At 37.3% G+C, this 26,244-nt stretch overlaps 1 long non-coding RNA gene across 1 annotated transcript in view; it reads right to left on the reverse strand.

The window, feature by feature from the left end:
* LOC137861524 (uncharacterized) overlaps positions 1–26,244 on the reverse strand; it is a 203,641-nt gene that overhangs the window by 88,922 nt on the left and 88,475 nt on the right. Inside the window, exons 2-4 of the long non-coding RNA XR_011099661.1 lie at positions 23,496–23,647; positions 15,342–15,536; positions 915–1,004 (exon numbers count right to left, since the gene is read on the reverse strand). This is a non-coding gene — a long non-coding RNA (uncharacterized lncRNA). The remainder of the gene's footprint in view (positions 1–914; positions 1,005–15,341; positions 15,537–23,495; positions 23,648–26,244) is intronic.

Consider the following 26,244-nt stretch of genomic DNA (forward strand, 5'->3'; position numbering starts at 1 on the left):
AGTTACAAACTTTTGTCAAATGGTTGGCATTACTACCCAGGCCAGAATGTGAAAAATGAAAGTTCAAGCACTCTGATGTGTTACTCTTGTGAACACTGTAACTGGGTGGAGCAGGGTGGGGGATGGTAGAGTAGAAGTAAGAAGTAAGTAGAAGAAAGGAGAGTTAGTGGAAGCGCCGTAGGAATCAATATAATCTGTGTCTTTTCATTTCCAGAATCAGCTGTTGGTAAAGATGGTTACCTTCTTTTTAAACTTTAGAATTTCAACCACTGAAAGAACATGGGACATGAAGAACATGAAGAACAAGGGACGTTCCAGAATAACTCAATGCAAACTCCTTCCTCCATCCCTCCTCCCCCCCCCCTTTTTTTTTAATTTCTTTTAAATAATGGTGGTCTTTCCAGTAGTGAAATGTTGGGAAAAATCCTTTTTTTTTTGTTGTTGTTGGTAAAAGTTATCTTGCCCATACATTCTGCATAGCTCCGAAATAAACTTCCGCCTTAGCAAAATGATCACCTTGCCAATGTTCTTTACATACCCTTATACCTTCAGAGCTGAGGCACTGTTTTAACAACTGCATGTCAAAAAAAACACCTGTATTTTTACTTACATGAGGTAAAGCTATTTTGTACGCTTTCCTTATTTCCCAGTATCATTAGCTGAATGATCAATAGTCCCTGACATCTCACCAGAGACTCTGATCAGAGCATAATCTGCCAGGATAATCTGGTATGGGACCAGAGCCACAAATCATCTGTAATTAAGGTGGGTTCTGTGGATGCCCAAGTACCCTTTATCACAAATCTGAAGAATGTCTTGATTTTAGGTATCTGTAACCAATATGCTATTTTCCAAATGCCACATCACCACAGAGGTGGTTAGGTGTGATGCTATATTAGAAATAATAATAGTACCATTCTGCTTATCTGATGGTTCTTCCCATTCACAAGCTATCATTTTCTTCTCCCACTTTGAAATCTATGTATGAAAATGTATTTCTGCATCTGAAAGAAAAATAAAGTGTACAAAGTTTTGTACTGGACTTATACATGTAGCAATAAGTAAAGATGGACTAAGTATATTCCCGTAGGGAACTACTAAGAGAAAAAGTCTCCTAAGTCTAATTGCTATAATATTCATCCCAGACTGTACGATTATGCAAATTTACAACAGATCTCCATAAAGAACAGACTGCTATAAAGAAAAGACTCCTCTGTTATTGACAAGAACACAAAATAGAATACTACATATCTTTTCCAAAACTAGGGATTTGAAAATTTAATATAATGCCAACCTATTATCCCTGATTTCGTTAGTCATTTCACAAAAGACTAACGTCTTGTGAAATGACTAACAAGATGAGAAAAACCTTGTATACCACCACAAGTGAAGATTTGGCCTTATGGTAAAGTTCTCGTCTTCTATGAGAACATACACATATTCTGCAATTTTTCCTCCAAATTTAGTCAATTGGTCAAAAGCAAGAACATTCATGATGTAAATAGATACAGAGAACATTAAGATCTTCTTAAACTCTTTTTCTGCTTCTTTTAATGGAAAATATTGGTTTTTTACTGTTTAAAAAACAAAAACAAAAAAAAAGGTTCCCTATGCTCACTTAACCTCAGAATACTATGGTAATTATTCATCTGTCAAAGGAACTTAAATGAACATCTTTCAAAATTGCTAAAATTATTTGAAGTCAATACCAGTGAAAGAAGCTGGACATGCTCTATTAGAAAGCACATGCGTGTGTAACATTAGGTCATCTCAAGCACTGGTCCATTTATATTTATGGCTACTTTCATTAGTTTTGATTGATGCACTGTTTCCACATACTTGTGGACTGTAACTGTAGTTATGTTAATTACATTAATCTGCTGTATGAACTTTTAATATCCAACCATATTAACACACGGCTGAATTGTTCTAACACTGAGGGAATTGTGTGTTGATCTACTTGTGTGAAACTGAGTAGGCAGTAGGGAGAGACCATTCAAGCAACTGAGGAATTATTAAAAAAGAGTAAAAATAATAAAAAAATCACTCTCTGAACCTAACAAAAGAATCTTAGAGGCGATGAAAGAATTTGCCCACTTATGTAGAAAGTCTGTCGGATGCCTTCCTCTATATGCAGCAGATACTCCTTAATTAACAGCTCCTGCAGAATGGAAAGAATGAGTTACATTCATTAGGAAGACAGTTAGATACTTTTTCCACACTGAAAACAAATGAGCAAATAGCAGCAGGGAGCAAATGGCAGTCATGACATCATTTGTTTTCAAGGCTTTCCTTTTTAAACAAACAACTGTGGTGAAGATTAGCAAGTTCTTGCCTTTATCAGCAACATATGATCTGGGGAAGGAGCACTCTCAGACCCAAACAAATGATGCCCCTGTTGTGAAAGTTTAAAAACAGCGATGGAGAACTGGAGGAATCTAAAAATGCTACCAGGCCAACAACAACTCTTAGGTGTCAGATGTGTTTTTTGTGCTCCAAAGCACCACTACTGAACGTGCTAAAATTCAGATCCTAATCTGGATTTCAGATATACTAGGGAGGGAGAGGGGGGATTTCTGGGGTATGATTTTCAGTCATTGCTTACATACCATCACCAGCTTCAGCAGAAAAAAATCTTCCCAAGTTAAACTTTGGGCCTCTCATCTACATCCAAATGTAGACTGCAAATGATGACCATCTGAATACTCGACTGGTGACTCTTTTGTTTATAATTTTTTCAACAACTACGCCTTTGTGAATACTGTGACCAGGAATAAGCCAAAACACCACCACAGAATCAAAAATCTCCAAGATGTAACTGGGTTCTGCCTTCCTGGGGGGGGCACCATGCACCTTGCTGTGGATGGGGTCAGGCTGAGACCTGCAGGCAGGCCCAGCATGGCAGGGTCCACTGTGGGCAGGGCTGTGGGAGCTGGAGCCCATCCCTGCTGCCGCCTCGCTGGGGCAGGGGCTGACAACCCTAGGGTCTGAGATGGGATCCGGCGGTGAGGGGAGGCCCAGGGAGGGAGGTCAGGCACTGCTAGTGCCCTCGGGGCCCTGCTGGTTCTGCCAAATATAGCAATTTCAGAAGGGAAATAAATCAGCTGGTAGGAGGCAATTTTAATCCATCAGCTGTACTGTGTGCCCTGAGCTGGTATAATAGTTTTGAAGAGAAAACAAAACACTGGAGCACTCAGCAGCCCCATTGCAAGCCAGGAAGACTTGCAAGTTCATCTCAGGGTAAGGGCAGGACACAAAAATACAGGCTAAAACCTTACCAGCTGCTCTCAGACCTTACTGCTAGAAACTCCTGCACAGTCATGGCTTTACTGGCACCTGAGCTTCAAAAGAGCACAGCATTCATCACAGAGCCTAAGTTTCATTATAGTTAATGCATCATATCAAGACCATTGTGCATATATGCATATTTGTATATATGCTCTCCACATCATCAGACATGGGTGAATAGAACTTTTTAAAAACAATATATGCCTTTAAAAGACCACAGTCTGGACACGCAGTACCTACTCTGCGCCTCGGGGAAATCTTTTACAGCTTCGTTTCATGTTGAGTAATGTTGCTCTAGGAATTAATTTCTTGAGAACCTGATCTGTCATTTTGAGGGAAATGGTTAATAGCGCCAGAGGAATCAGGAGATTCCGTGGGTTTCTGAAATGATAAGCTTGTTATAAAAGAGGTCAGATCTTCAGATTTGACTGATGATAAGGTAGGCCCCAGGGAAGCCGACTCTTCTGGCATCATTAAAACAGTCTGGTCAAGACACCACATTGACCCCATCCTTTTACAGTTTGTCTGCTTACATGATGCAGTCCTACTGCTGATTTACTGCTTCTGTGTCTTACCAACCTGACAGCCCCACCTGGGGAGGTACTCTTTTCTAAATGAAGGCCATCTCTACAAACCAAGTTAACTACATAACTGAACTGGGCTGTAGTCTAACAATGTGTGCTAAAAATGTTTTGTGGTGTTTTCTGTTTTCTTACTGAACCTCCGTTCTTCCTTCCAAATTCTATTTACAAGCTGATAACTCCATTTAGAGATGCAGCACACCTACTATGATGTGAAATAAAATATACTTCCATTGTCTGAAAACTAGTTTCAAAGAAAGAAAATCCTATTTCTCTTTCTCAAAAGGAGACAGAGATTGAAGCAAACTAAATCTGAATGATAATATTACCTAACAAATCACTTGAGTACTGCAATACAGTATCAACAGTGATTAAGAAATCATTTTTACTGACCAAACCAGTATACCTACCCTTCAAAGAATTTCTAATTCACAGGGCAAGAAGATACTGTGCAATCTCTCCCAGAAATCCTTAACACAATAATCCAAGCTGCCCTGATGTATCCCTTTTAAAAAGTAATGAAACTGAATTCCTTGAGACACCCAATACACAGTGGAGTTAATCCCTTCCATAAGGGTGGTCAGGGTCAATATGAATGACCTTCATAAACCCACAGATTTGGAAGCAACAGAGAAGAAAATACAATATAATTACAGTTAATTTAAAGTGTTACTTGAACTCAATTATCAGTGTTAGATCTATCCCTATGAAAAACCCATTTCACTTTAACCATTACTCAGGTCTACTGAACTGGTAAAGGTAATATGACTGCAAAAGTAGAGACTTAGTTATATTATAGAAGCATAAATAAGAATGCATTCTTCTCACAATGATTAGGAGGAGACTCCCAATTGTTCCAGAATACCTGACATCTGACATCTTTCTCAAGCATGTTTCATCTTCCAAAGGCTCAGATAGCGCTATTCTACATTTTGTGTCTCAGAATTATTCAATTGATACAAATTTAGAAAATGGTCTTCTACTTTTTAACACTTTTTATAACAAAAAAGTTTATGTTATCATAGTCCCTATGCTTCATAAGTAAACTTCTCAATTGGCAAGTCCACATTTCCATTTCCCTTTTGAGTGAAACTTTGACCACTTTAGAATACAACTCTAGGTTATGTCTCTTTGGATACTAAGCTGTGATGTCAGCCAGTTGCAGGACTCATAGATGTCTACAAAAGACTAAATCTGCATTGATCAAAACAGCATCTTCAAAATAAAGTTTTCTTGCCTTGCCAAAAAGTAGCAGAAATCAGAAATAGGAATGCAAATCAGAGAGTGCTAATACAATTACATGTCATTAGCTATTCCCTTCATCCTAATTAAATAAAACCTAGTTCCTCCTATTTCCAAGCTTCAGTTGCCTTGATACAGACTGTGGTACTCTCTTCTCTCTAATTTGTCTTTTGGTCCTTTCTACACACCATATACTTACTGTTCCACTTAAGACTCCATTTTAAGCTTCAATGATTTAGCATCCTCCTTCTTTACCCTACAGTTAGCTTCATCCAGCCAGGGTGGACGAAGAATGTAATCTTTCTAAGAATGCATTCCCCATCTTTTCTTCTTTCTATTTCCCCAAGAATCAGGACATTCTCCATAACATCAAGAATCTTCAGCATGAGGTTGGAAAGATATTCTAACATCTTTCAAATGTCCACCTTGATAAAACCAGAAACTCTTGGTACTGTCAGGGAGCAGGAAAGAACAGCAGCTCTCAAAGTGCAGGCAAGCCAGGAGGCAAGGGTGACCCTGGCCCAGGCAGTGCTCTCACTGAAAGGGCACTGCCCTTGAGGTCTGAACATGGCAAGAAGAGATGGGTGCTGGTAACACAGTCTATCAGCAGCCACAGGCACAGCAAGCAGTGAAACAGGCTCAGGAAGGAACAATGGAGATACGGAGATTATCTTTCTTCTCTTCACGGTTCTCATTACATGGTTATCTCACTGTTTTCCTTGTTCTCTTTTCTTTATCTTTACTTTACAAGGCCAAAGAATCCTTTTCCCTTTCCTTTTCTTTTGAAACAGGGCCTATATAACAGACTTTTCTCATCTTTCTATTAAACTGGATTGCTTTATACAAGGTTACCTGAAATGACTAACCCTCCTATGCTATACTTGTTGTTTCAGAGGCCAAGTACAAAGTAGTTTTACCTCAAATTGATTATGGAATTATTTGTTGAAGTAATTGGTCAGCTATCATATTCAGGAATAACTAGATAACCTCAGTTGAGAAATATTTGTACAACACTTCTGAACCAAACTTATGTCTTCTGTGGTGATGACCCCTGCTAAGTACATCTTCCATGAGGTTACAGGGACTCTGCTTATAATTTTAGCCAAAATCAAACATGGTTTCTCAAAATACTTCAGTTTCATCAGAATAGATGAAGTAAGAATTTTCATTATCCTATCCTGATGAAGTTTTTCCTTTATCTCTTATTTCTTTTAGGGTTTTCCTATCAGTAGTGTAGAATGTTGCCTCCTGCCCAGCTCGTGATGCAAAATGTACTTTTGTTCGTATAATTATAGCAGTACATACCCTACTAACAGATGTCCATCAGTCATTATTGAGATTGTTGCATGTTATCCCTGTAGACACTATTCTGCACTAGTAATACAAGTTTCTCTGTTTTGTTGTCCATGCTCTTCTCATTAGGCTATAAACATTTCTCTGGTGTGGCTTTCTTGCTTGTTTGTATTTAAGCTCAGTGCTTCAAAAGCCAATTGTCTTTTCTATACAAGATGTCTTTGTTTTTAAACAAGTATGTACAAACTTGAGACAAAAACTTCTCTCAGCCTGGATTTAATATTTCACTTGAATAAACTAGCTTAAATAATGTAAGTATGATTAAATCACAACATAGACAGAGAAAATAATGAATTGCTACCTGCGATAGAAATGGACATTCTGCTACTTTTACTGGTGCTTTCAGTAAAACTTTTTCCAAAACTATGAATTAAAAAAATAGTATTTCCCTCATATAAAAGCTAAGTAACTTGGTTTTCCTTTGGAACCTCAAAATGGAAAGGAAAAAGAAAGGAAAACCCCGTGGTGGGTATTGTTGCTGGCTGTAAATCTCAGACATGGATTCTGGTACTAAAAATTGTATTCCTACAGTACTTTACATTCATTCCAATAGATCCTCAAAGCAAAGTCCACATTTGCAAAAACACAGTGTAAAAAGCCTCCAGCAAAAAAATATTTCTTTCTGAAGGGTTTTGTCTTAGCTACTGCTCATCAGACATCTTTAATCCCTAAATCTTTCTCTTTTACTTTCTGAGCGTTATTTCATCAGGACTGAGGCAAAATACAAGAAACACAGTAAATTTTTCTCAAGCAAATTTAAAACAAACAAATAAAAACAAAACAACAACAAAAACAAACAAACAAAAAAAAGACAGCCCAAAGCAATCACATATTCAAACAGAAGATTAAGAATCAAACCAGTACAATTTTCCACATACCTGAAAGCTGAATGCATGTCTGGAAGGTTCATCAACCCACTCATTTTTAGACCATTGAAACAGGATTTAACCTTTTTTTTTTTTTTTTTTTTTTTTTTAAATGACTCAGCTTTTCAACTTTTAATATCACCTTCTGGAAATAACAAACAGGAGGAGCTGAAAGAACTTCTCAAGCATCAAAATTCTAACATATGAAAGAAATTCTTTGTGAACTGTCAACTTGCTCTATTACTTCATACTTCACTGCTCCTGATTTCACCTGTTTATGATTCTTTTTAGCATATACAGGGTGTGTTGTTCTGATAAAAGTACCGAGCTGAGGAATTGCTCAGTGAGAAATATGCTAACAGAGTAGGCACCAGTGATTTTGCCAGGAAGAAAAAATAAGTCTTAACATGCTGGAAAGAGCCTATATAGATTTGGAAAAGAAATGTATGCAGCACCACTGAACAGTCACTGTATGCATGGGAGAAAAGTTGCAGTAAGCACATCCACAGCTTTTGGAAAATATTCCCTATCATCACCACAACAATGGCTACAAAGAAGGATGTGCACCTGCAGAAACAGGATATTGTGGTTAAACGTAGAACAGGAATAGTGTATTAGGCATGGGGAGCTTAAACTAATTATATGTGATATGGGGAGAGGGGATGGGAGATAACAACAATAAGAAAGTTGCTTGTAGTACCATATCATTTAGTTGTGTTTAGCTGACATGTCAGGCAGGAAACTTGTTACACTAAGCCCAGTTTCACATAAGCTGTAATATAAAACAATGTTATATCTTTACCTGTTCACCACCCTCTGCAGTCATGCTGACAACAAGCATTTTTGCAGCCATACAGTCAACTTAATAGAGGAACTAATCCAGGTTAAATTGAACCTTTTAAATTAACTGATAGGATGGACAATGAGAGAAAAACAGAGCAAAAGATAGCAAAAAGAAAAATGCGACCATCTCTTCTAACAGCTTAACCACAATTTCAGTTTCAACCAGCTTATAGTGTTCAAGGAATTGATCCTTGAACACTGAAGAGAAGAATGATACCCAGTAATCCTAATTGCTGATAGAAAAAGCAAGATGATTTCTTCTGTCCCAGGTGGAAGTGAAGGAGAAAGAACTGGATGTTGTGGTTGTTCATCTGGTCTAGGACTCTCAGTGCAGGAATTAAACAGAGAGCTGAGGACTTCTTTTTTTGTCACATTTTATTTTATAATAGTACCAGCTAGTCTATATTTCTGTAGCTTTCCTATAACCTGTGATACAATTTCATTTGATTAAATGCCACCTCTTTCTCAAGTTGTAGCAGGAAATTGATTTGTTATTACTGGTCAAGAAAAATAGTTACGTATTGTTATGTATTTTTCCTTGTTGTCTTCCAGGTACCCAAAATTATTATTTTATTTTTCCAGGTTTTGAAATAAAGTTGGTCAGCCTGTGATTACTTGACCCTTTCTCTTTTCCCCTTTTTTAGTAGGTGGTCCCAATGTTTGTCCTTTTCTAGCATTTTGCAGCTTCCTTTTGCTTTAACAAATATTTCTACTAATGTTTCTGTGATTGTTTCAAGTTCATAGATTATTACAGTCAGTCCTAGGCAACTTGAAAGTATCTGGATTTTCTGAGTAGTTTCTAACCATTTCTGTTCCCCTGTGGCTTCATGTCCTGTTCTTCTCATCACTGTGCTAGCCACCTTAACCATCTGATGCTGTGAGACTCTTCACTTGGTAGCAGAGTATAACATGTGCATGCACACACGCTTACAAAGAATGAGACTGTCTACAGAGAAAGACTGTTTTTAAAGCCCTTGCCTTGACAAGATCATTAAAAGATTAAGTTAAAAGAAGCTTCGACTTCCCAAAATAAAAACATACTTTGGTGGTGCTCCAAGATCTTTCAGCAGAGTATTTAACTTACAGTTGAAATATCAGTGCATGGCAAGGGCCAGCTGTTCAGCTAGGAAAGGGAGCCCTCACCAGCTGGGGCCCCATCCTGGCACCCCAGTGAGGTGTGCAGGGCAGCTTTGTTGAGAGCACCCTGACCTGGGCCGGTCAGCAGTGATCACAAATTTTGAATCAAGCCAGGATATCAAGTCACAAGGCTGATTAAGGTCTGCCTCAACAAGATACATGTCAGGAGGAAGGCAAACACAGTCTCTGTCAAAACTGGCCTCAATCACAGGCAGCCCAGCTCCTAAAGGAGCAGAGGAAAAGTGGGAGAGACACCTGGTGCGTTTGGGGCCCCGGGTGAAACCAGGAAAAAGCTGGCTCCAACAGGAGTCAGATTTGGCAAAGCATTGCAGATGCCAACCAATACCATGAGAACGTGAGAATTGTAGCTGTTTCACAATCAAGTGTTTAGAGGACATAGAAACTTCACCCCCATCATACTTCCAAATACCAGCTCCTACAAAGTTGGTCAAAGCCCACTTAATTTCTAATATAGTTTATTAACTGAATTTAATTTCCGGTTATAAATCAAAGACAAAATTCTACTCCAAGGTTTGCCTCAGGCACAAGGTACATCTGTAATGACTTTCTCCTGTCTTCCCTTCCCCCCTCTGTTTCTCTGTAAGATATTTTATTGGACCAGACAAGAGATATATTTCTCTTCTTGCACTTCGGAAGAAACAGACTTGGACAATATAGTCCTTTCTCTGGGACAAACAGCTGCAACTGGAGCAGATAAAGCCTCTGGTTCATATGTCCTGTACGAATAATTCAAGTTGAAATATTTTCATATAGAAATTCAAGTACTGCCTGGACTATATCACCATTTTCACCCTGGCTGCCAGAGAAGAACATGTGTCAGTACTTGAGAAAACAGTACGGCCCTGCAGGAGAAGAGAGACTCTGGCAGTAGAAAGCACATGCGTTTTTTGAATAATATGCCAAAGTCAACTTTTTCTGAGCACACTGCAATGCAGCAAACTTTCAAGGAGCCTGTTCTTCTGTCAGTGTGACTTATTTTCTTGAAAGATTCCCATTTCCTTCCCTTTTATAGGCACCTCAGGTGACATCCTTTATCTGTAACACATTCTTCTCTAATGTCAAATAATATTAAGCCTAACTAGATCATACAGAGGATACTGTTCCTGGATATTATTTTAATAGCAGTTCAATATTCATTAACATTATCTTATATGTCAGGGACCAAGATATTCCATCGGGCAAATAAACTTGGCATGATTTAATCAAAATATATCTAATGGTTAGGAGAGACAGAACTTTTGAAATAATTCTCTGAGACGCAAGATACTCTGAAGAAAGTTCAACTTTTGCAGTTCACAAAACATGAAAGCTATCTAGCTGTTCAATGGAGAGAGCTTGCAGTCTCTGGTGAAAGGCTTCCAAGGAGGAACTTGCCAAGGAGGCTATAGAGACAGCTGTCAACAAAGAATAGTCAGTCAGCTATCACCTTTGCTGAGTTTTTAGAGTCTAGAGATCTGGAGTTTGCTATCCTCCCACTGTGCTTCATCTACAATAAGGAAACTTATAGAAAGAAATGTCATGAAACACTCAGATATCAAACACACTTCTCCTCTTCCCTCCCACCATTTCAACACCACTCTTTTCTCCAGAGTCACTCACCCTTAAAACAACTAAGCACTCTCTTCTCTCCCATGTTTTTGTTCCACCACTTTAGATCTGAAAAATAGCATCTCTATAAGTATTTTTTTTCTTAGGCTGAAAATAAGCTCCCACTAGTGCAGCTGCCAGAGATGTTACAAGCAGAATTTTATTTTAAACAAAATCAATATGGCAGTATTACAACATTTCTATCAGTTGAACAAACAGCATTAGTTTAAATGACAATCTCATTACTGCTATAGAAGCTTCAATAAATGGGAACCTTTCTTGCTAAAATATAAAACAGCGAAAATAAGACAAAACAAAACAACAACAACAAAACCACAAAACAATAAATTGCCCAATAAAGAGCACTACATCCTTAACACGACTGAAAAATCAATACCCTTTCAAATGTACAGAGAGACAATTGCCCCCATCTGCCTACATAAGCAATTCATTCCTCCAGCTGTTATCTCATAGCAGGATTTTCAGGTACGATTAACCTATCATGGTTTTTCACTGTTAAAATTACAGTTCTCATTGCTGAGCATATACAAAAAACACCCTGTGAAATAACGCGAACCCTTTGAAATAAATGAAATAAACTTATTCTTGCTCTACAACAAAGATTCTTCAGAAGTAATGTATTAAAACTCACAGTATTGTTATTTTTATGCTAAATCACCATTTGAAATACAATATGGTGTTGTGAAACACAATATTAATAATGGCGAGTGATTATGATAACAGCTATTTAGTTTTCTTCTCACTTACTTCTCCATGGCTTTCTATTATGCTGAGGATTTTTAAGTGTTCATTCACATTTTTTCTTATTGCAAAATGTTCATGATTAACCAACCCTTCTAATGGCTGAATTGAAGAAATAAGAAGTGAGGAGATGACGATGATGTAAAGGCAGATATTAAACCTCTGAAGGTGTCAGTTTGTACCTAGCTTTGCAAGTCACTCCAGAAAATCTTGCTTTAAAGATCCTTAAAGCCTACAGGGCTCTAGTATAGGGAAGCAGACTTCAATACGTTCTATGTATTATCTGCAGAAATCACACATAATAAATAAATAAAAGAATGGTTCAATATTCGTGACAATATAAGCTCTCTCCACCATATGTATCACAGAAGGTAATACTACCTGCAATACAATCTGTCAGGATCACATCTCCGGGTAATTTCAGAAATCACAGGGACATAAAACTTGAGTCTCAACCTGAGCTCAACTCCCTCCTTCTCTCCTTAGCACCCTGATTCCTTAAGAATTGCATTTTTAAGAAAAAGAATTAAGAAATTACATTACTTGTAGTAACATATCTCTCATTTTCTGTATTAGCTCTTACCAGATGTATGCACCTATTCCATACTAGGGGACATACGATCAGTTGGGTACTTTTTTGAGCAGACGGGAGATGTCAGTGGAAATTGAACTGTGCCAAAGCCAAAACGGTCAAGAAACCAAATGTGGATTCAGCAAATAGTATTGGTTGAAAGAAATGGGTGGGAAACATTTGAAAATGCTAAAGTATTTCCTTTTAAACTTTTGAGAAGTGGTGGAGTATTAAAAGCATTTTGAAGTATCATTTCACATCTAGAAGCTAACCTTAATTGGAAACGCAGAACAAAACCAATAAATTATTTTGAGCTAATGGGAAAGTTTTAGGCTAAATTGAAAATAAAATTATTTATGTTGTTTCACAAAACTCTCTTTCCCTCATCATCCAAAATTATTTTTGTTTAGGTTTTATGTGAGTTAATACATTTCCCTTCTTTTTTTTCATTTCAACCAACCAACAAACAAACCAAAAAAACCTGTCCAGATACACTTGTTATACTACAAACTGGCCTCAAGACTTTTTTTGTGTATGATTAAGGGAACTGTACTCTGTATTTTTGAAACCCAGGCCAATAAATTCTTTGGTACAGTCAAACATTAACATGACTCCGTAGCATCCTGAACAGAAGTGGAGCTGGAAAACATGCATCTTTTCAGTTTTCCAAACCAGTATTCTCTGTGAATTGAATTACTTTTTATTATTCTGAAATTGATTAATGTATTTTTGCTGGCAACATGTCATACTAATTTTCTGCCATTACTAAAATGATTTTAAAGATTCAGTATTCAGAGAAATAAAACCATCTTGCTTAAACTGAAATTCAGCAGGTGTGGAGCTTACAGGTAGGAAGTATACGGAAAAACAACACTTGCACAAGACAAGCAAGTGTCTGTAATTCACAAAACACAGCAGATTCAGCTCTTTAACCTATCTACCTAACCCTCTCTTGTTCCACCAGTCATTGGGCACAGCCCACCACCCCCAAGAACAGTGTCTACATGGTATGCCTCAAACTCAAAGCACCAGCAGACACCTTCTCCAACTTAACTGTGAAAGTCATTTCCTTCTCTACCATGCTTGGAAAAAGTTCAGGTATTGTGTTCCTCTTGCAACAGTTAATAACACGCCGAGTGCCTGCAGCTCAATGAGCAATACCTTTCCTAGCTTTGCTTTTACTGTTACTGCTGCTGTGGTCAGATTTTACAAGAGAAACACAAAACTCTCAACACAAGTTATGGCCCCTAAAATCCCATTGGTTCACCTGCCAGCATAACCATTACCGTGCATCAGTCTTGTGAGGTCGAACAAACACATGAGTATATTTAAAGATTCCTAAAAGGCGAGATAGATGAATTGTTGACTTTGCAGTCCTACTGTGATAGAAATACATTTGCTTTGAATTTATATTTTTAACCATAGATGTATGTGAACATAAATAAGGCACATGCAATCTACTCATCATCATGAATCCTCAACCAGGGAGACCTGAGTATTTTACCTGAGGGAAGACAAAAGGGTAAATGTGTCTTCTTTTTATTTTCTAAGGAGGATTCTTATTCCACCGATATATATATATTTCTTTTTCCACCAGTTTTCTATCTAGTGCTGACTGTCTATTTTAAGCATTAGCTATAAAGATGAAAACAGTCATTATATCTTTACACAGCAATTCAACAGATAGGATATGAAGAAAAGAACACAAGGAACTGGTGGTGAAAAATGTAGAGGCAATTGGGTTTCCCTCTTGAATGTTTTTCCTAGTATAAAAATATATTAAGGTTTAAACAACCTTTTTGTTTGTTTGTTTGTTTGGGCATTTGCTTAATCTGTATTTCACAGCATTGGTTATTATCAGAAACGAAATAGAAATCTGACACACACAAGCTGACTAGCTGTTAGAACCTGGAAGGCTCTGTGTCAATTCTCTGCATCCTAAACTCCAGCAGAGTCTGTGTTTATGACCTATATTTCCTCAAATAGAGCTTTTCTTGCTGAGCTAAAAGTTCCAAAGGTTAATGCTAAAAAACACATGCATTTAGACTGCATATATGAAGACAAGGTCACCATCTTCACCTTCTTATTACTTGATTTTGTTTTAAAAGGAACAGGCTACATTCAGTACCCTTCACTCTTTTTGAACAGAAAATATGCCTTATGTGTAGAAATATAACACGTTAACAATAGAAGTACAAAGATTTAGGCTTTCAAAAGTTAAAAATTAAAAATAGTCAAAATTGGTACATCCATCCCCAAAAACACGAAATATTGACAGAAGGAATGAATTTCTGAATATATAAAGGGACAACGTTTTTCTCAGTCTTGAATATTAGAAAGTCAGGGGAAAATTAGAGGAAACAAAGCTAATAAAGAAATGTCAGTTATTTCTTGTTTCCAGAAACCGAGGAAACGTTGACTATCTTAAGTTTTACAGTCAGGTCAGAAGATGTGGCATACAGGAGTTCTCAAAAAAAGATAGCCCTTCAACTCTACACATATTGGAGTATTTGTCTCTACAAGCAAATTCATATCTACACATGCCCTAGGCATCAAGGGTAGGTGAATGCTATTATTGGAATCACAGCATTCTCAAAATATGTTTCAACACGAAATTTTGTTATCACATTTTTCACTGTACTTAATATTATTTAGTTTTAGGTTCACTGGCTGATGGATTTGCAACTGTATGCATGTGATCTTAAAGTACTTGCAGTCCACAAACACAAATACGATCAAATGGAAATGAAATTTGGTTTTACATTTGTCTTGTTCCTTTCATTCCATCCTGGCAGGAACCTGAGGCTACATTTCCTCACATAAACAAATCTGTTCCATTATGTCCCACACAGTCATAGATAGCAATGCCATTTCAGAATGCCGCTATGATGTGGGTATTTATGTTGGTTATTGTCTCTCATTCCCTTTAGTTAAACTGAAATGCTGTCACACGTATATTAGGATTCTGATGAGTGTTTCCTGTCCTGCCTTCTTTGCACACACAAACTTCCCATGAAGTGAAAAAGAAACACCAAACATTATGCACAGATTACCCACACATTAAGGCTGATTTCAACTGTTAGTTCTTACTTGCATGATCTCAGGATCTCTTTGTCTGCCTGGTTCTTGCCATTTCCTTTTCCTTTAGGTAACTGCAGGTATGTTTCCAGAGGTCTGTGCAAATCCGCTCCTGGAGGCAGTACCCTGGAATCAGACTACTGATAACAGAACTCAATGCCAAGGTAAGTTAAGTGCTTCAGAGCAAAGAAATGAAGAAAGTCTCACCTGTAGATAAAAGAAAGTATGCCATTAATACAGGAACAGGTGGTCTGAGGTCATCAAGAAAGCACATAGCCCATATCAAATCATTCATTAACAGCTCTAAAGCTAATGAAAAGCAATGCTCTTCTCTATTCCATATCAATAGAAGTCTGAACTGTGAATTTTTGCCAATTTAAACTGTTACTGTAGAAATATGAATAAAAGAATCCATGGACCTCTTCCTGACGCAGGGGTACTAAATTATCCTAAAATCAATATAAGTGTTTTGGTTCAGTCATCTCTACCAGAGCTGAAGAAAGTTGGCATTTGTCTGCCAAGTCTGTGGCAGGCTAAGAGGCACAGCTTAAATAAAGTGGAACGGAAACTACTCCAGCTGCCCCCACATACATTTTTAAATCCTGACAAGAGTCAGTCTGGGAATGTGAGGATTATGCTAGGCTGAACAAATGAAAAAGAACACTGCTTCTGGAGCATATGTTTCTTCTCAGTCTAGAGGTGGTCTCCTAGCAAGTCTGAATTTCTTTGTGCTTTATATTTGGCACCAGTCAGCAGAATCCTAAGGTATTTTTGACACACAAAAAGAAAATGACTGGGCAAAATGCCTCCCACACAAGATGACACTCGTAATGGGCACTCTTCTACTAAATTTCCAGACTTGTTTTACATTTGTAATATGGATTATTTCACACACAGTATTTTTCATTTTAGATATCTACAAGCAGCAAAATAGTTTTAGACATTTCAGAAGAATCAAAGAACAATGCAAATACAATGATACTGTTAGTGGCAATATTTGGTATTTTTCCTAAGGTCCTGCTACTTTAAGAACACTTAGCTTCTTTTTTGCAACCTGTATTTTGCAGGATAATTCTTGAACATACACATGCCCAGAAGCTTAAACCCCAAAAGGATGGAAAAAGGGAGCACAGAGGGTAAAATTTATGGGCCTGCTAAATAGGAATGCAAAAAGAAAATACCATCGGTATGTGCAAAGTCTTCTATTCAGCTGAAAGACAAGAAAAAAAAATCATTTTTCATAACATAATAGATACTTTCAAAGAAAAAACAAACAAACAAGCAAAAAAAACCAAAACTTTGTTTATAACACCAATCTCCATTATCTGACACCATATGATATTACTCTCCTATTCTACATTAACCTATGTATTTTGCTTAAGTTTGCAAAACATTGGATTTCTACAGATTTAGTTTAATCTGATCAACAACCAAAAATAAATACAGAAATCATGATGTAAGGTATTATAAAAGTAAGCTCAACTTTCTTAATCTAGGGTGGTTTACTATCTATCCTGTGTCCAGTACCCTCTGATCAGAAACACCTAATACTACTCAAGAACTGGTGAACCTAGAACACAGGGGTCTTGCTGTCCAACATACTCCAAACTTTCAAAGTCATTAACTTGCCACAGCCACAAACCCTAAAATAGGTATTTCAAAGTACAGAGATCCTACGGGATATTCAACTCAGTGAAACCACACCAGAAAGTATGAACTAGCATTCTCAACAGAGGTTAGAAGGTAAACCAAAAGAAAATCATGCCTGAAGACTTCCATATCTCTGATGAGAAGTTCAAAAGGTTTATTTCCAACACCTCCCCCTGATGGAAGTATACTCCAGAGAATTTCAGTGTGTGTAACAAAGACTGATAATCCCTTGTACACACAAAATCACAAAACACCCATGCAAATGTCTCTTCAGTCCCAATACCATTCCTAGGTCAAGCACTCAAAAGATATTGTGATGGATTCATGAATGCTTGGAGTCCAGTTCTAGCCCCTGAAGGAAAACTGCAGAGTCCCAAAGCTAAACAGCAAGTCAATTGCTCAATGGCAATTGAAAGCCATTTTCTAAGTTCATAGTAGAGACAGACAGAAATACTGAAGTCAGCAGGTTTAAACTGGTATAAAAATCAGCATGATATACAGTGAAGCGTACTATCCCTGAGCCTGTTTGCTGATAGACATCATTTTCAGACTTACTTTTAGATGATGACACTGAGAGCATGGTAGGTTAGGAAACAATGCTGGAGTTATCAGTTATCACAGAGAGCTGGCTGGAAAAATACCAGTATAGATGAAAAATAATGACTTATAAGGGTTACTGTAGAACTTACTGACACAATCATAAAAGTAAATCCAGAACCAATAAAATCTGTCAATTGATAATGTCCGATTGCTAGGAAGGGCTGTGCCTACAATGCTTGTGAAGATCCTTGAGAAAACGCTGGAAGCTGAGACAATCCTCACGTTAGCCCAGAATTTCTGAAGCAAGGCAGAACTGGAAATTTATCAGATTTTTCTCCTGCTGATTAAATCTTTTATTAATTGTGCTTCTTCACATTAGTTTTAATTTTTCATGTCCTCCAAAAACACTAAACTTGAATTAAGGCTTCTGAGAGGTGGAGATTTTGCCACAGGCTTTGAAAAAAATGCTTTGTGTTTACTCACTCTTATTGCTTTTTGTTTTCTCCCCAAAGGCTCTAACTTCACATCTAAATTTACCACGTGCATACTACTTTGTCTTTTCTTATACAGGTTTTATTATGCTACATATGGTAAAAAAATATGATCAATTCAAAACCTTAGTCAAATAAAACCACCAAAATCACATTCACATTCCATGCAGAACATTGAATTTTGGAACAATCCCTCAGTTTTGAAAGCACAGCAAAAGATATGTGACATTAAGTCAGTTACCAGTTCTGTTTTTCAGATAGTAATCGGCCTTGCTCTGTATTCCAGCCACATCGCTACAGCGCGCTCAAGAATACTGCACGTGAACACAGCTATAACATACACTTCATCTTCAATGGGTTTCATAGTTCAGCTGTGCTGCTTTTTTAATGTTGTCCACATTCAGGCTAATGGGCATAGCAAACGGGTTGTTTGCCCTTATGAATAATGATATTTCAAACAGTAATTTGAGTTGAGAGTTTTCCATCATTTACACTCAGTCACAGAAAGGTCTTTGAGCAACTTCCATGTTTTTTTAGTTTCTTTTTGCTGATAGTTTATTGATTTCTAAAGATAACATGACTTGAAAGATCAGTAAAGGTTAGCTAGTAAAAGAAACATGCATCATTTAAAATGCCTCTGTGCATCTGGGAGTTCAACAACGTCTTTTAGTGTTACTTAGGAGTTATAAGAAACAACTGCGTTTAGGATGATTTTTAAACCAGACCTTTTCCTTGCAAAGCCAATTCATGAGTACCAATTCAGCTATCTTTTCTTAGGAAGACTTAGAAGGCAACTTAGACATGAAATAAGAGCATATATATTTGTTCAAAGTTAGGTAAGATACCAAATTATGATCATCAGCATCAAAATGGAAAGCATGTCTGGGGTCCTCTATACAGATTCCTTTCAGTGCTTGAAATGAAAGGAAAAGAAATTCAAAATCCCTGCTACCTACATGTTTGCGCAACTCTAGAAGCTGAAGAATGGTGACTTAGGCTTGACTGGCAATAATTGTTCCTGCAGGTCACAAACATCCCCTTGTCCAGTGGAGTTTTCTTCCCTGCACCTGGCACCAACCAATTCTGCACTAGCCAGAGGCTCTCCAGTTCCTTGGAGCTTCCTAGAAGTTCATGCCAGGAAGGACTTGTAGGATTTTAGCAGTGCAGAGAAAGAGGTAACGCACGCCTTTGTTTGGCCATGTCTCAGGGGACCTGTCCCCTGGCAGACAGGAGACACTGAGGACAAACAGGGGCAGCTCACTGCCTTGTGGTAGGAGCTCTCTGCAAAAGCTTCTAGTTGAGACTAATTCTTCGGGCAGCTGTGGAAGGACCTTTGATTTCCCCTCTGTAACCCAAGAGTGAGGTGCTCCAAAGTTTCCTCCCCCTACACAGAGTTTTTTTTTTTTTTTTTTTCTTCAGTCTCCACTGCTGATAGTGAAGAGAGTAATTCACATTACAGAGTTGTTCATTGTGAATCACAATGATTAGGTCTAAAGAAAACTGCTTATGCCAACTACCTCATATGCCAGAAAGAAAAGCACTTCTCTCTCACAAACAGTTCTTGACTGAGCTTTTAGGGAAATAATTTACAAAGAGTGCATGAACAAAAGAATCCAATTTATCAGAAAGATTTATTAGTTTTGTTTTAAAAAATAAATGAAACAAACAACAAACAAACAAACAAAAAACTCACAACTGATTACATTTAGAGATCCTTATTAATGCCGTGGCCTTCTATGAGGGGGGTTTAGCATTCTTCCTGTTAGGAGGAGAATAAACTAATTAAAGAGGATACAGAAGAAGCTGAAAAGGTGTTTCACTTGTACAGTCTTTAGTGAAAGCTGAATCACATCCACGACTAACAAGAAGTATTCTATGAGTTTAGAAATACATTACTTTTAAATCACAGGTATACAAGGAAGATTTTGAATATACTTGTTGTGACTGAACTCCCACTGTAATATCAGACTCATTTATTTCACACACACCATCCCTCTACTTCTCCTCACCATTCTTTCTGCAAGCCCCTGCAGTCATCCAGTGTGAAATTCAAACAGCATACATATGTCTAAAATTGACTTTCCTGGTTATGATGTAGTCATTTTCTATTAGTAATGAATTCAACTTACAAACCTGATATGCTAATTTGGAAAATTGTGCAATGTATACAATAGCTAGACTAAAGGCAATAAATGCTCTCTTACCAAACATTAAACCATTCAGTGCCTTACTAATGAGCTCACTTCCATTATCTATCAACCTATAGCCACCTTTGCTGTGCTATAGTATCAGAGATAATTAGTGCAGGCTTGTCAATTTGATTTTGGTTAACTTTATGGTCTTTTTATTTTATTCTTTACTTTATGATCCCTGTGGGAGCTTGTAGCTTGCTCGTTGGCCAAGTGAAAAAAAGGCATTTATTCTGGGCTAAACAATAGCGCTGTTTAATTAAGAGGTGTCATGCTATTTATTGTATACTATGTGCCGTACCTTTGATGAGGGGCTATAAAAGCAAAAGGTGCGTCAGATTCAATTTCTCTGCTATAATTTCCTACCAGAGAAAATGTGACACAAGGCAGAGATCCAATTTCCCTTTCTATTTAGCATTTATATTGACAGAATTAATGATTTTATCATCATCTTTGGCCTGCTGCTAAATGGAAGACATCTACTGCCTGGTGAGATAGTAATTCTTCCTCTAAATTGTGTGTGTGTGTACACATACATATGTATATATTTATATACACACATACATATAGATTTTCTTACTTATTTTTCCATGGGAAAATTGTACCTTTTTATTAAACACATGCTCAGAGAGGAAGGGTAGGTGATGGGAAAGGTAATTAGGAAGACTAATAAGAGTTATCTTAGACAATGTTTCTAAGCAGGGATGAAGATGAAAGAGCCCTTTGCATGTTTGCCATGACAAAAGGTTCAGGAAGGCCCAAGCTGATGAACTCATGGCATGTTGACGGAACTAATTTTATTTCTGAAGTTCTCCCATGAGAATACTATACAATATATATGCTACACATTTGTCAAAGTTGCCACAGAAGAAATTTCAATTTCCTTTTCTGAAAATAATTGACCAAAGGATCATGAAGTTCAAAAGACTAGGGGGAAATGAATAAATATTATATAAAGATATAATGCATTGTAATCATACTGTATATGCTATTTTAATAGAAATCTAGAGAGCCCTGTTACAATTCTTGAACCTCTTAATGGGGCCAGAGAGAACTATTTTGTAGCTTCAGCAGGCTGAAATAGGGCTGAATTTTTTCCCTGCTAATCTAACCATCTTCATAATTTTGTTAGATGTGACTAGCTTTAATTTACTGCTAAAATAATATGAAGTGGGTGGTATTTTAAATCCTTTTTCATGAATATTTTAGATTCTGGATAACTTATTTTCAAACCGTTTCTAAGTAAGAGTCAAGAACAGCTTCACTTATCGTTAGGAAACATCTACTCACTTACCTGACAGAGCAAGGTAAGAAACTCGACCTTCAGAGGACATGAAACACTTCACTCTCCTTTTGATAGCCTGACATTATGGTGCCATTATCATTATCATACTCGATCAGTACAAATATGTGTTTGTTTATGTATATATATAGTATATATATATATATAAAAAAAAAAGCAACAGTATGTTAGAACTTCTATGACTCATCTTGGAACCCATTTATGGCTGGATAAGTGAGATGTCACAGAGCTGACATCTCCATTTAGAAGGAGTGGAATTAGCTGGTTTTGGCAGGGGTTTTTTTGTTTGTTTGTTTGTTTTGTGTAGGAAAGCCACTCAGAAAGCAACCTTCATCCTTATACATGCAGGTTTTCCATACTAAAGATTTGGTAACTTCTTGTTAGCAATCCCCAGAGTCCCAGGCAGGCTGCACTTCTACAGGCTTGCAATTGATGACCGGCTGCCTACATGACTGGCTGACTACAATATCTAAAAAAGTGCCTTTCCTCAAGACTTACTCTTGACTATGGGCTTGATGTGCCATATTCTCTCAATTAGGGCACTTTGGTGCTCTCTCTCCTCCACCCAAGCATACTAACATGACTGAAAGAGCTGCCTACCAGAGCTATCCCGGTGCACCAGGCCAAGCCAGACATCTGAATACACAAAGAAGAGGAGTGAGAGAAATAAATGCCCAGTTTCAATTACCAGCCATCTACTTGTGGCTAGGCAAACATAGCTGCTCATCTCTAGAGACCTCTGAGCACAGAAGTGAGGCAATTTCACGTTGATTTTTTTTTTCCCTGTAGGGAGGTAGCACTACAATGACATAAAAAGACTGGAGAAAATGGCAAAATGACCTGAAATTGCATTATTTCTAGGTGAACATCTGCAGAGGAAAATATTTTCCTCAGCACTGGAAAAATATTCTGATGCTTCTACATTTGCTAATTAGCCTATGGTAGGAGGCTTTTCCTCCTACAATAACCTCCTGTATATAAATTCACTGGAAGTAAACATTAAAGTAAGCCAGTTCTTGTGTCTTCATCTCTTAAATAGCTTTTTCAAACTCCAAGTCTGCTTGGGAAAGCTACCAGGAGTAAATCCCTTTTAATATAGGCCAGCACCCTGGTCTGTGGCGTTATGGGACACAGATGTGTTCTGAGTAAAAGGGCTTAATTGGTGGTAACCATTTTAACTTAGACATTTGGCATAAACAAATTAGCCTTAGTTAAGCATATTCTTATGGGAAGTAGTTACAGGGAAATATTTCTATATACAAAAGTACATTTTATATACATTTATAAAAATTAATATTGCATATCATTCATCTGGCAACCATATATACATTGAGAACAGGTTAAAAGACATCAGAGAGGTTCTGTTGGTCATACCACACACATTGGTCTGCTGAAGACCTCATTCACACTAGTGCCCAGATCTTACAGCAGGATTTTGGTTGGTTCATTTCTTTGAAAGTCTAAGCAGCTTGAATTCCTTTGAAACACAAAACTACTTTTCTTTGTTTTGAATCACTGTCTGCTCAGTTCTTTGCTGTCACTGTGTACATTCTGGCACCACCCAGTTGGCACCAAGAAGTGGAATGCCATTAGCTGATTTCTCTGCTTTATTTTTAGAATAAAAAGAGATTTTATTAACCTTAGCATTTATAAGTAACAAACCAAACTAGAATGTGACCTCCAGGATAGCTCTATGTAACCTACTATCTTTTACCCAGAACTGGTGGAAAATGTCTATCCCAACAACACTTTCTTTACACAAAAAAGTACACTGAGCCTGGGCAGCCACTGCCATCACATGTGGTTCAGCACTTCAGCCACAATTTGCACATCACTCCAATAGCAAGGCAGATGTGAAATACGATAAAAGTTTTGACCTTACGTGGTATGCAAGTAGCCAGCAATAATACAGAAACATTCCTGCTTATCAAATTGATGCATATATTCTCTACCCATGTACTACAGCTAGTTGAAATGAGAGCAGAATAGTTACTTTGCCTTTAAGATGAGGATATAACATTCACTTCAAAATGCAGGTGAGGACGTTTTCTTCTCTGAAACAGTACAATTCCACTGAGTTCTGTAATGGTGGTTTGGCATCAGGTTCGACTTGGATTTCAGTTTTTGGCAGGTTTAGAAAAATTACTGCAAAAATAGAAAACGAAAAAATAATGTCTGCAGCTAGCTTCCTTTTTTGAAAATCTTCTAGTCATTTTTATCAGGGAAACAAACAACATACTTAAAATATAATTGAAGGGAATGAGCATCATTGAAGTGAGCAATATAATGTGAGGTTTATAGAAAAATAATAATTTTTATATATGGTGAATGAAATAAGAATATGCAAAACAAGGCAGTAGAAATAGAGTCACATTATTTTTATAATGTAAACTAATAAAATTTCATATTATACAAATTATGGAGAAATCCTATTTCTACATAAACTGTGTTTAATATATTACTGTAAGAACAACATCAACATCCTTAGAGGGTGCACAGAAATCAGAAAAAAAAAATAATAACAGTTGAACTATTGGATTCTGCTCTCTGCAAAGTCATCTACAAAAGTAAGACAAAGACGCAGTGTTTTTTGCCTATCCAACAAGGCCTGGAACAGTAATGTGATCACTTCGGTCATTTACTGTTGAAATTAACCATATGAAATAAACTTTCAGAGATGTTGTAATTATGTATGTTATGGGGATCTGGATATAGTCCCCATCTGGAAGGGCTCTCAACTGTACTGTAAAAGGGAACACATAGATACATTCATGGCACCACCTTCCATTTCTTTTCAGTATCACCTCCAAAAAGCTGTGAGAGAAAAAAAAAAAAAAAAAAAAAACAGTGGAAGCTGTGTCTGCATTATAGGCTGAAGACAAAAAATGCCTCTGCCTCTGTAGAGATGTTCTGGTTTATTTATAGGATTTCCAATGCCTTAATTTGAAATGCAGATCCCAGGATAGTTCACAGACCTCCAGCTCCTCTGGTCACAGAAGAGTTTCCCACGAGGCCAGAGCCCATGGGAGCATCCCTGGCACCAGCTCTTGCTGGGGGTTTCCAGCTCTGCTGTTTATTGAGAAAAAAATCAAGAAAATGGTAACGTGAATCATTCCAAACAAGATAAGAACTAAAATCAAACTCTCATTTAAAAACTATTGACTGCTAATGTTGATTTATGACCTTTGAAGGTTTATAACTAGTAGTACTATATATTAACACAACTTGCCTATACTTTTCCATTCACACTTCTCCTGGGACAGCTTCCACCTTAAAAATATGACAAGAAGTTCATGGCTTGGAACCAGGGAAACTACAGAGATTTTTTCAGGAATGCCACATGCCAGTGAATGAGAACAGAGTTTATGGCAATTACTTTAAAGGAAAAAGCTTTCTGCCACATGATTACATGGTGACAATGAGAGTCTCCCAAAAGAAGGTGTTTCCTGAAGCTTTTGCTGTGCCATTTTTCTGTGAGCTAAAAAAATACTTCACATCAATTAATCTTTAACAAACAACATGCATAAATAAGCACCAACAATTTTAACAAACAGTAAAAAATAAAATCGAATGTAAAATCAAACCTGGAGCTATCCAGCTAATTTTTCCAAGGTATTAAAGTGCATAAGTAAACCAATGCCTTCAACTATTTATTTTTTTGTAAGATTTTTAAAACATGGTAGGAGTTAGAAACTTAGCAGGTCTTTTCCACGTGTAGGGCTGCATAGCAACACAGACACAGAACTACAATCAGCACTTTACCTATACTTCCAACTTTTATTGGGAACCAAAGAAAATTAAGAGGCTCTATAAAAATGGAAGAAAGAGTTGAGTTAGTGATGATTTCTACAGAGAGGGAACCACTGCAGAGGCAAGAATCTGCAGCCACACATACCCATGCTGGCTGCAATTCCTATTCCTCAGAAACTTTGTCCTTGTCATTGGTGCCACAAGGTTCCAATTGTGCCTGCCCTGCTGGAAAGGCTTGAGAAAACTCTTCAAGCAGCTATGATATTTTATATGGACTGATTTCAGTGGTTAACAGGGATTAAAAAAGCAAGCACAGTCTGGAGGGAGAGGAAGGGAGAAGGACAGTGGGAGTATTTCTCTATGCAAATCAAAGCTCTAGAAATTTGGAGCTTTTCACAGTTCAGATTGGAAAATGGCACATTTAGAGCATTAAAAGAAAATAATTTGATGAATTAAAGAATTTTACCCACTGACAATCGATTCATGCCCTCTAAACAGCTCTTTAACAGCAGGTGATATTATATAGGTGCTGTGCATGATGGTTAGTGATAATTGCTATACATTATACGTGTTAGACCTCTCACAACAGACTTTATTGCAACAGAGAAACTAATTCATGAAGAGAAAGGTAACCAGTACATTTTGTTTCTTTTCCTGCTCCATAATCAGACTGCAATTTCCTATAATGCTTTCATTATCAAAAATTGCTCAATTAATTCCTTCAACTTTGCAGACGAAGCGTGAATTCTTTCTTCATATACTCACTTTTTGAGGTGTATTGATTAGTTCACATTAGTTGGATAAGTAAATAGCAGTGTTTCTGTTCTCCATCAGGCTGATACTTATGGACTGTTGGCTCAAAAACTTGTTTATAAATCCAGAAACGTGGATCATGAATACTCAAGCATACAAATTTGACATTTGTTTTGCCCAAACATACATCACGCTCCCAACCACTTTGATTTTTGAAATGGCACAATTTTGTTGGACCT

The sequence above is a fragment of the Anas acuta genome, chromosome 1 (assembly GCF_963932015.1).
Source record: "Anas acuta chromosome 1, bAnaAcu1.1, whole genome shotgun sequence".
NCBI classification, from domain to species: domain Eukaryota; kingdom Metazoa; phylum Chordata; class Aves; order Anseriformes; family Anatidae; genus Anas; species Anas acuta.